Below are 12,926 nucleotides of genomic sequence, written 5' to 3'. Positions count from 1 at the left end.
GAAGCCATTTTTCCAAGGTAAGTATTGACTTCTGCAAAGTTAAATGTCCAAAACCAATTAGCAAATACCGTGTAAGCTTATCGTTATTTCGATAACATCTGAGATTAAAAAAAAAACACGCTGGACTTTGTCAAGAGAAAAAGAGACCAGACTGACCGTGAAATATAATTATTCGCGTACGCCATTTGTGCTTAGAAAACATGTAAAGAGTAAGTAATTTTTTGCAAAAGGCAAAGAGGGGAAAAAAACTAAATTTTTCCATACGAATTCGTCGGATATTTAAAGCGACGTCCTGTCCTACATTGTGCACTTTTCCCTTTAATAATCAAGCGAGTTTCAGTGCATTTACATCTAAGAAACTAATCAATACAACCGCATATGCATTGAGTCTCTCTCTCCCTCTAAACGCATATGCATATATATATATATATATATATATATATATATATATATATATATATATATATATATATATATATATATATATATACAGTTTGGTTGTTGATGTTTGTCTTTCACCATAGAAAAAAGGTTTAAAAATCCTACATAAGATTTAAAGGCGTATTCTGGCGTATAATTTTCCAAGAAAGACACTTTAAGCTTCCCTCAATCTATAATTCCCTAAGTTATATATTAGAGAATAATAGCGTTAAAACTTATCACACTTTTATGAAATTTAAGTCATATGTAAAAAAATTCCCTTTGGGCGACAGTGGAATTGTACAATATATCAATCAGTAGTGAAATTGTACAGGGTATGAATTAAAATCCCATATGGGTAACGTCAGGTTTTCATGCTTGTGCATTTTAATTATTTGCTTGTCTTGTAAAATTTATTAGACCTCCAATCTATGGAGATTGCCTATCTAGGAAACATTACTTAAAAAAAAGAGATATAGGAATCATGAATCTAACTCACATTTTTATGATTTTTTTCTAATACGATTCAAATAATTATTAAATAAAACGGATTTACAAACTGTAAGAGAATTAGGATCTATTTGCGGTTTTCGTTTCGAAATGAAACCCTTTCGAAACACATAATTGTATTTGCATATATTCTGTTGAAATACTTTTTCAATGGCATTAAAAACGTTTCCGGGCTACAACACGTGCAATTTTTACCACTCAGGGATAAGGGTTATTGCAAGTACAGTACGTTAGTATGGAGATTTGATGAAGTGTTTACTTAAGGGAGCGGTTCATTAGGAGTGTGTTAACGTTGGACTTGAAGACATCCAAGTTGTAGTCCGGTGGAAAGCAGGCAGACGGAACAGAGTTCCACAGGCGTGCAGTTCTAAGAAAGAAGCTTTGTTCATGGAATCCGCGTTTTGATTTAGGCACAGATATACAGTGGGGGGAATTTTTCACAGTGGATTCAGCTAGACGGGTGTTTTTCGAGAAAGATTGACAAGGGGGGGACCAGAGATTGGACTTCAGAAGAGCACCTGCCATGAAAATAACGATAAAGCAAGGATAGGCTCGCAACGTCTCTTCTGTGGGAGAGAGGTTGAAGGGTAGAGAAAAGGGCATCCCCCACTAAGCCACGAAGTCTATTTTGTACCCTGTCAAGGCAGGATAGGCTTTTTTAGCAGCTCCTGCCCAGATATGGCAACAGTATTCCATCCTTGGACGTACTTGGCTTTTATATAAATAGAGAATTGCATCAGTAGTGAGATATCTTCTGGAGCGGTAGAAGGATCCCGCCATCTTTCCAGCAACCTTGGCAACAGACTTGATGTACGTGTTCCATTTCAGATCAGGAGTAAAGGTCAAACCCAGAAGCTTGTCAAAACATGGGGCCTCACCCAAACGAGAGCCATCCATCACAATTCATGCCAGATGGGGATCAGAGCGTTGATGATGTAAGGATAGGAGTTTGGTTTTGGATGCATTAAAGGTAACCAGCCACATCTTCCCCCACTGAACCACGCGCTTGAGATCAGAGGAGAGAGAATCAGAGAGAACTTTTTCATTTACAGCCTTTGATGTGTTGCCGTAGATGGTCGTGTAATCAGCATAGATGTCAACGAATGATTTAAGTATGGGTTTAGGGAGGTCATTAATGTAGATCAGGAAGAGACTTGGGCCGAGGATTGACCCCTGAGGGACTCCAGCATTTATATTGCAGGCCTCCGATTTTTGTCCATCGACCACTACTCTTATGAGCCTATCGGAGAGAAATGATTTAATGATTGAGAAAACATTTCCAGTTATACCGTAGCTGGATATCTTGTGAAGTAGACCCTTATGCCATACCTTGTCGAAGGCCTTTGATATGTCAAGAGCAATTGCCCTAAAAAGGAAGCCTCTGTCAAGAGATTCACTAATCCTGTGGGATATAATCGTCAGCACATCTGCGGTAGATCTTGCAGAGCGGAAACAATGTTGTGTGTCACTAAGAAGGTTATTCCTGCTGAGGTGGTTGACTATTTCCCTATTTAATATGGATTAAACTGAGGTAGAGAATTCCATTGTCTATTGGTCCAAACAGATACGAAATACACCACCAACTAATGTATTCAAATGTAACGTTAATAATAGCAGGCAATGAAATATAAGCCAGTCCACACTTGCTACACCCTAAACAATCATTGCTAAACTGTTAACATTAATTTAAAAAAAAAACAGATACGATAGTGCAATCAAATGGAATACGAGAGAGTAAAAAGTTGATTTGGGAGCAAACAGCACTTGGGTGTGAAACATGTGATCGGCTGAAAATATATGATTAAGCAGTTATTATTGATACGTATCCTCGTTTTTCTTTCCTTGAAATAAGTGATTTTATACAATTATCAATTGATAAAAAAAAATTATTTTCCATTTTTGTACTGACTCAGTCCTTTTTAGAAGGTATGAGTCAGTATTCGAATATTAAATTTAGGAGTATCACATATGTATGCTTGCAAGTGTAACATCATGTTAACATAGTATGAAAACAATTTATGAAGTTTAAATTGTTATTAATAACTATAGCACTTGTTTTGGGCGTGCGCAACACAGGATTAAACCGCAAGAATAACTGAAGTTTCTTCCCTAATAACCATCAACAAAATAAAATGCGAAAGCATGTTTAAAAAAAAAGGTATTCAGGAAAAAAAGCCTAAAAACAATTTATGTCAAGAATTATTGAAATCTCTGAACTTTAGAAACGCGTATTATTGGATTATTGACAATCTGATATATTAAAGATTCTCATAAAATTATCCACACTTAATTTCTCTGAATATCAAAGCAATAATGATAGGATTACTTTTAATAGAAGATGTTTTAATAAATGATTTTGAAAGAGAAATGCGAAGCAATATTTAAAAATTACATGTTATCAAATTAAAAATACATTTCATGATTTTCTTGATATTATGCCTTCATTATGTCATAGTCGATTAATCGGTTTTCTACGCCGACAATATTATAGAATGTCATGAGATTGGTGTACAATAAATATCAACCGGCGGCAATAAAACTTAACACAATTTTCTATTATCAAACGGCATCTATTGTGAAAGTAATATAGTCTGATAGTTAAGTATTCATGACATATAAATTTGATACTATTATATTTTACAATTCTTTCGTCATTAATTAACCAGTAGATGTCGATACGCAATGAATAACGAAAAAAAAACAAGCCAAACGAACGGTATTAAAGAGGACAAGCGCTAGATTCTTAGATGTATACTTATAATTACTATAATTGCAGTATACTCTGTAGAATTCTACTTATTAATATTCGATTTTCGTATCCTTCTTGTTTTAATTTTGGTGTATTATTTATTGTTATTATTGTTAATATTATTATTATTATAATTATTATTGTTGCTGTTGTTATTATTGTTGTTGTTTTGGTTGCTGTTGTTGTTATAAATAATCATTATTGTATATCATTATTAAATGCTATTATTTTTATTAGTTTTACAAATATAACACCAATTGACGTTGAAATAATATAAAAATACCATCATATAAATTCATAAAGAACGAACAAAAACATAGGTAAAGTAACAAGGTTTCTTTATGGTTTACATTTCCGAAGAAACGTAATAATCCTGAGTGTCAATTGCACAAAATTCAATCGATGAAACCTACGACAGTTTTCATTTGTATCATGTCAGGAATGTGGATGGATTTCGAACGTAACCCATTTATTTATTTCACGGAGTTTGTATGTTATAGATGTCCTAAGTAATTCGCAACTGTATTTGTCCGTCTGCCACATTTAGCATTGAACCATAAAATATCAGGATAATATCACCTTTACAACTGGCTTTTCCAACTACTGTAACCAATGCTCAACGTTTCCTTGCGAATAATACAAATTCATAAGACGTAAATATTTTTCATAACTATTATAAAATCATAATAAATTTCAGAGGAACAATTGTTTTTGCAGTAAACGTATTTTTGTTGAATTCTTGTTTTGAAAATCTGCGTGCTGTTTATAAATAAATCGTTGATGTTTACTGATGCCTAAATATCTTGTAAAATAAAATCAGTTTTAATAGTTGCCTAAACATTGGCCGATTCTCGTCAATGCGTTTATTTACGAAAATGTTTCATTGAATCTGAAAAAAAAAAAAATTAACTTTTATGTGAATTTTAATACTTCGATTAATAGCACTCCCATTCCTAATTTGATTGACATTTTTCTAAGTATGCCAACTTATTCCCCTACACAATTATTCATGGTTAGCTTTTGAATATAAAAACTTTTATTTGGAACTCGAAAATCTATATAGAATTATTTTTATAACAAAAAAGGCTCAACTATACTAGTTTTATTTAGAATACGAATAATTATTAGTTATTGGCTTTTGTGTGGACTGAACCTGAGTACTTCCGACGTATGTATAACTGAGAATCAGCGCTTTTTAAGTCCGTCACGAGTTTGAGTGTTAAATTAGCTACCAGAGAGAAAACAGTAGTCTGAATATTCCAATGATACGCATTAGCAATCCTCATCGTAAAATATCGAAATATATTATTTATCTTTATATCTAATTTACCGACAAATTTGAACATGTTGTCATTAATGATTTTTAAATGATTTAATTATTTTTAATGATTTATAAGATGTGAGGTATCACTGTTTCCGTTGATGAGGAAAATATGGTTGACTAATAAAGTAATCATTGCGTCCACTAATGAAATCTGTTTATAATTTATTTCATAGTGTTGTATCAGGAAGCGTGTTGGCATTAAATCAATTAGATTTAATTATAATTTTCAGAGGAAAATTGTATAATTATGTAATTTAAACCAACAAGCAAAGTTTCAATTATTTTATCACAAAACGTGGGCGTTTTATAACAGTTTTTCTTTTGCTCTGATATGCAATGGGGTATTACTGCTCCATTCTCCTTAACTTGAAATGTGGTGTAAGATAGGAGTGATAATATTCATTGATCATATTATTCATCTACCTAATACATTTGTTGGTGAAAAACTGATTTTTCTAATAGTTGAAACTCACTTTCTTCGCCTGTTTGCTATGGTCTCGAAAGTTAAGTGCTGCGTTATGCTTCCGTTCGTCTGTTGGTCACCAATTTGTCTATTTAATCTGTTAAATCGGGTTTCAACTTCCTGACGAATGTATATACAGCGATAAATTGTTTTTTTCAAGAAATCACATTAACGATTTGGTTATATAAAAGAAACTGACAACATAATCTCTCAACAATACTTTCACAGTATGGTATAGAGGTAGAGAGAAATGGTGCGATGTGGTGTTGTGCGTCACGACAAAATATATCAGTCCAGTGTCTGTACTTTCTCAACCTTTTGTCCAGAATTAACTTGCTTATATTGACACCCTCCTCAATTTTTTCGGTAAAGGCCACCTCCCAAAGTGGTTATTTATATTGTCAATATTGGTTAGTTAAAGAATGTTGGAATTCAAAGCTTCTGTACATTTCTTCCAATGTTCTAATTTCTGATGACATGTTTCTTGTTCTGAAGAATTGTCAACAATCTTTGCGTGTGTGCACTCAGCCAAATATGCGTGTGCGCACTAACAGCACTATTCCAGCGTTGCCCAGAATAGAAATGCAAAATAGGTTCACGACTTGAAATGATTGTTGAAAACCAAATAGGTGAAAAAACTAACCGATAAAACATTAATTATTGATACGAAAATAACATATAATTAATCAATTAACGAATAAAAAAAGAGGATAAAGACGAATGTTATGTTCTTTGAACAATTTTTCTCTCCTTTCTGTTCTCCTTTTTAACTCTCTCTCTCTCTCTCTCTCTTTATCTCTCTCTCATTCATCTCTCTTAATTTCAAGAAATACGACGCACAAACATTTGTATTTATTTCGTTATTACAGGTTGACCCCTCTCCCGAAAAAAAAACAGAGGCCATTCAATTGTTTTTCTGGGGATGTTACAGTCAACGAAGAAAAAATGCCAAAGATCCTAATGTTTTGATGTGATATTTTGAATATAATAAACTAATTATGACCAAAGTTTCATTTAATTCGGACAAAACACTAAGAAACGGGGCCTAATTAGAGTTAGAAGCCGTTTTATTTTTGTTACCCTGTATTAGGATCAAGTATTACATCGTACGCATAATTTAATACGTGGTATTTTCTATTTTATGACCAGTTATCATAAGGAGTATAAAATTACATTTGCGTACATTTTATTGGTCTAAACCGGACACGAGTATCTTCATATGTATTAGATGGATGAAAGATATAGTGTAAATCTACTTGTAATATATTTCAGTTTTAGGCATCTGAATAAATAGAAAAACGGAGCAAATTTCCGGTTTCAATTATTGAAATATGTACCCGAAAATGAAGGGAAATTTATTTACATGTTTTAGTTTGTTTTACTACTAATGAAAATGCAAATTAAAATTATATTCAAATATTTGTGGTATACATTTTAGATATTTACATTTCAAAACAAAATGCAACGTACATGTACACTTAAGCTATGACAATAACAATACTTGAACAATTTATGTAACTAATCACCTTACACTGGTCTAACATTCTGTGCGATCATCGAAAATACCATATATTAAATCTTTAGTAAAATCAATAATCTTTTCAGTATTCCATATTATTTGGACTTTTTCAGAGTATTATAATTCATTTGAGTTTTATTTTCACAATGTTTCGGTCGGTATAACCTCCAACCGTCTTCAAGCGTATTTTGTCGAATTTGGGAAGATTTTTGTCTAAATCGGGAATCTGCACAAAATTTCGAATAGAAGACTTTATTTTATCTTCGTGGGTTGCATGCGTTCGATCTGTCAGCATCAATCTCTCAGCATTATGTCAGGTAGAATTATGTTTTATGGTATCGTTTACAATAGGAATTGAACTTTAATAAATAGTATTTCGCAGTGTATCCACATATATACGAACAAATCTCGAATTTGACTGAATAGTATAGGTTCAGTAATAAATTGGGAACCCATTTTTAGTTACAATGACAAGTATATATGTATACGACGTGCAAGATTGACAATAACCCTACACGGATCTTTCATTGGTTTGGGATATATTCCTTCAGACATTGTCTTTGCATGGTATTCATTAACAATAACTTTGATACAACCTCTAAGATAAAATACTAAGGGGATAAGATACGATGAATTTAAGGCTCATTCATATTACCCCTTTTAAGTTCATCACCAACATTTATCTACATCTTTTTAAAGATATAAAATATATAAAAATATATAAAATATAAAAACGGTTAGACTATCACGACTAAGTCAAATGTATAAATGCACTTGTATAAAATGACGTAATATTGCAAAATGTATTTTTATTAGAGATTCTGTGCATGTTAGTTTGGAGTAAGGGCTTAATCAGATTGAAACTGCATGTTAACTATAACAAATAAGATTGAACTACATGTGAATTATAACAACTAAGATGAGAAAACTATGATCGATTTGGATTATTCTTTGACAGAGATCTGTCAATTAAATTATAAACATGACAGGAAATGTGCTTAGATATAATTAAAATGAATACTAACGACACTGCCACATTTACTTTTTTTCAAAATTTTGATTTATGATATATTGTTTTTACAAGTACGAATGGATATAACTTTTATAAATTAACATTTTTGATTATACTGATTGAAACGCCGTCAACTTGACATTGTGTATGTGTGAGAACGTCGACGATTACATCCTAAACAAGCAATACTCGACACACATCCGAGACAAAAAACGTGAGTCGTTTTCTGATATTACAGTCTGTTTCTGACTGAGCAATCAATAGCATGTGTAGCATAATATAAGCCGAGTCATTTCCCAACTAAAGTAACCACAGTTCTACAGTTTTATGATGCAAATCCGCTCGATTTCGCCATAAGTTACACGAGCTATGAAGGTTTTAATGAACACGTTGATTCGCAGATATTCTTTAAAATATTAAATGCAGATTGTACATTAAAGATGGTGGTGTGTACCTCTTGAAAATTGTTAATTCCATTGTTGAGTCATAGAATTGCTTCATTGTTGTGTGTTGGACGGTTATTTTAAGTTGCTTTATATAATTTGTTTTAATTATTTGCTAAAACAGACATTAACAAAACTTGCAGCGGAAGTAAGTTACTTTTTGAACGACAAATAGATTTATGTATGCATTTTAATTCAGTTCCACAGAACTCGGCTCCTAGGTGTTTAAAGAGATGTACATTTAAAGAAAAACGCGTACACACATACACACACAAACACACACACACACAAACACCCCCCACAAACACACCCACATACACAAACACCCCCACAAACACACACACACACACACACACACATATATATATATATATATATATATATATATATATATATATATATATATATACAGAGGAAGTCTCAAAATAAAGACGAAGCGTTGATGAACGCATAACTTGGTTTGAGTCTTTTTTATTTCTCTATTTCTTATGAATACTATTTCCATTATACTCGTAAAAAAATGAACACCAAGCATTTAAACAAAAGTTGCGAAAAGAAAAATTAATCGCTGCCAACTCCCATAACAACAGGGAAACTCTTTTCTTAAATGTATACAAGTACTAATTCTACTCAAAAGTACATTTAAATACTCGAAATATTCCCACCATATATTCCCGGATTATATTAAACATTCTTATTTCCTTCAGCGAATCTTTAAAACCAGCTAAGCTCTTATTTATTCTATGAAGCACGAACATTACCTATTATTCTACAACAGAATTTCACAACGGTACACAAATCTTTCACGAATATAAATAAATTAGTTCAAATATTCAATACCCGCGATTGTTTCAAACTTGAGAATAAACTTACAAAATTAATCTCAAACAGCAAATAGAGAACCATAGGATGCCTCAATCTAATTCAAAATGTTACCACTACAGAACTCTCAAACATCGAAATTGAAGCTCTCGGTTTTTCACGAAAATTCGACACTGGCATACATTCGAATATTACCATAAAAAATGTGAATAATTACAAACATGAAGAAACAGATTTTTAAAAAAAGTTTCGTAAAGAGTGTTATTCAACTCGCAGCTACTCAACCTCATGAAACTCTACGACTAAAGAGATACATGGATATTTTAAAGCATCTAGCGAATAGCAAGAAGAGAATTATATCACACGTTCATAAAGGTGGTAGTAGAGTAATAATGGAAAAAGATATATCTGGAGAAAGTCCCCACACTGTTGGCATCATCGCTGACAAATACAGAACATAGATGTATTAATTCTTTCAACAAATCTTTTAAATACTTATAAAAACAACAAAACCTGAACTTCATACATCGAATGCTACCCCAATATTCTGTCATTATATGGCCTTCCCAAAACTCACAAACCAGATATCGCTTTGCGCCCCATAATATCGGACATATCCAACCTCTTGCCTCTACTACTGGGCACTATCAAAACCTTCCACCTAAAGAACTACGGAGATATCCTCAACAAGATAAAAGAAAACATGAGAAAACTATACACAGCTTAGATATAACATCATTATTACTAATGTCCCCTATTAAGAATGTTTAACTTTACATCATAAACAACTAGAAAATAAAGCGTTAACTTACAATTTCCTCCCGGCACTTTCATAAAATTTATTAGACTTATAACTGTTATGACTTATTTTCAATTCAATAACAATTTCTACAAGAAAAATTTCGGTTTTCGTATGCGAAACCCTCTCAGTGGAGTATTAACCTCCGTTTTCTTAGAATTCCTAGAATCTGGCCATTTCACATTTAGATTACCGCCAAACAGAATATTTAGATAAATTGACGACAATTTAAATTTCCTTCCTCAAAAAAAGCAAATAGATAACATTAAAGACCGATAAGACTCGAGTGAACCTTCAATAATGTTCAGCTATAAAACACAAAACAATTGTTCATTACCTTATCTTGACATACTTATTATAAAATCCAATAATAAACTATCACCTAAGGTTCACTGCAAAACCACACACAAAATGATTACATACATTTCTGCTAACATCATAATAACAAAATAAAAGCAGGTATGGTAATTGGTATCTTCCTACGTGCATTCAGAATTTGAAGTTCAGAATATCTAGAAGAGGAATCCAAATACCCCACAACCGCTTTGAAAACCTTGTGATATCCCACATATTTCATATTCAATGCTAAGCGATGAGCCACAAAATATTTTCCAGGATGAATAAACAAAAAATATATACACCAGACATTTCTGTATAAACAGATAGCTTCTTTTACCTACACAATTCAATAATACAGTAATTCGCAACACATTGAACAACTAGAAATTTCAAAGATACAAACCCCATCGCAAACTATATAACTAGAGAAATATTAAAAAACAACAAAACATCTCCAAAATAAACCAGTTTACAACGCAGGCATATACAATGTTCCTAGCAAAAATTGCCATCGTAGATACATTGGTGAAACCAAGCGTAAATTAGAAAAAAAGGTTCATTAACATAAAAGAGATATAAAAAATTGCAATTCTCTTAGTGAATTTTTCTCTCATTCATTGCAGCATAATCATACCTTTGACTTCAAACAAGCAAAAATAGTTAAATTTATTAAAAAAAAAACGCCGGAGACTCCTTGTTTCAGCGCTTATCGCAAATTCATGCACAAGTAAACAACGTGGATGGTTCCTATAATCTAGCGCCATTAATAAGTAAACTTCTATTAAAAGTACATAATTTAATTGTAGACAAACGTCATCTCTCACGCCATAGAAACACCTCCTATAGTAATTAATACATATAATCTCAATTAATAAATTAAATGAAAAAAAAACAGTTATTTCCTTTCGGTTACACATCTATATTTGAATTTTAACAGACATATTTTTTCCGGAAAGAAAATTAACTGCATCAGATTTTTTGTTATAAAATACATTAACCGCTATACGAGGTAATTGAAAATCCCCCTCTCTTTAAAAACGCAACTCTTTCCCATTTTTAGAATTTCCAACCTCTTTTCCCGTTGCTGAACTGGAACAGCATCACACTTTTCAAAATAAAATTTTCTAATATTTGTACTTGTGTTTTTGTTTTCGTGAATTCCTTTATCCACAGGAAGTCTAGAAATAAAGACGAAACGTTGATGAACATATAACGCCGTTCGTTCCTTTTTTACCTCTCTATTTTATCGTAAAAAAGCGGAAAAAAGAAAGTCCACACTTGTCACTTTTTTTTTGCAATAACCGTAAATTGAAGCTAAATTGAGTGTAACTGTTTGAACAACCTATACCTCATTTGATACGCCTTTAATTATTTCTATAATTTTACCTGTCTATATTTGACTTTTACTTGAAGTATCCTAGTGTTCGCGCTAATTTTAAAATTCGAGAAGGCAAAAAGAAACGTCGCAGCAACAAATGGGCTAAACTACTCACCTTTTACACAACAAACCATCTGTAATAGTAATTGCTGTTGTTCCAGGTTATACAACGTCAATCGTTGAATGTTGTTAAACATGACTTTCAGCAAAGTGATTATAATCAACAATTTTACTGGCTAAATGCTATTTCAATCCAAATTTTTTTAGAGAACAATGGATTATGCTACGATGTTCAATTACTTATTTTAACTTTTAAAAAAATATTACCGCAATAAGTTATAAAAGGTTTCCTCGTTAATATGTTATAAAAATCAAATTCTTTGAATTTCACACTGATATATTCGTAATTTGAGAGGTGAGTATTGTTTACATATGCAAAATCACTTATAAAGGCGTAGAGGCCACTCGAGGATAAGAGTTAAAAAGTGTGCCGTAGTCGTAGTATAGTAATCGTAAGAAATGGCAATTCAGTAAATTTGTCAACTTCAGTGGAACGGCTGATTAAGAACATTTTACGTTGGACTTGAAGACAACCATATTGTATTCAGCTGGAAAGCAGGAAAATGGAAGACAGTTCCACATGTGTGCAGGTCTAAGAAAAAAAAACTTTGTTCATGGAATTTACGTTTAGGGTTAGGCACAGATAGAGAGTGGAGGAAATTATTGATAGTGTTTTCGGCTAGCCGAGTGTTTCCCGTGAAAGTTTGGAGAGGGGGACCAGAGATTGGATTTCAGACGAGCACTTACCATGAAAATAGGCTCTTCTGTAAGAAAGAGGTTGCAGGAAAGAGAGAAGCGCATCCCCTACTAGACTTCTAAGTCTATTTTGAACTCTATCAAGGCAGGATAAGTCCATTTTAGCAGCACCTGTTCCGATGTGGCAAGAGTACTCTATCCTGGGACGTACTTGGCTCGTATATTGTAAGAATAGTGTGAGGATCAGCAGTGAGATATCTAATGGATCGGTAGAAGGACTATAACATCTTTCCAGACACATTTGGCAACGGATTTGATGTATGTGTTCGATTTCAGACCAGGATTAAATGTCAAGCACAGAAACGTGTCAAAACATGAAGCCTACCCACGAC

This window comes from Euprymna scolopes, chromosome 4 (genome assembly GCF_053919585.1).
Source record: "Euprymna scolopes isolate OS-2025 chromosome 4, ASM5391958v1, whole genome shotgun sequence".
Taxonomy (NCBI): Eukaryota; Metazoa; Mollusca; class Cephalopoda; order Sepiida; family Sepiolidae; genus Euprymna; species Euprymna scolopes.
Note: the sequence above shows the minus strand (reverse complement) of the source record.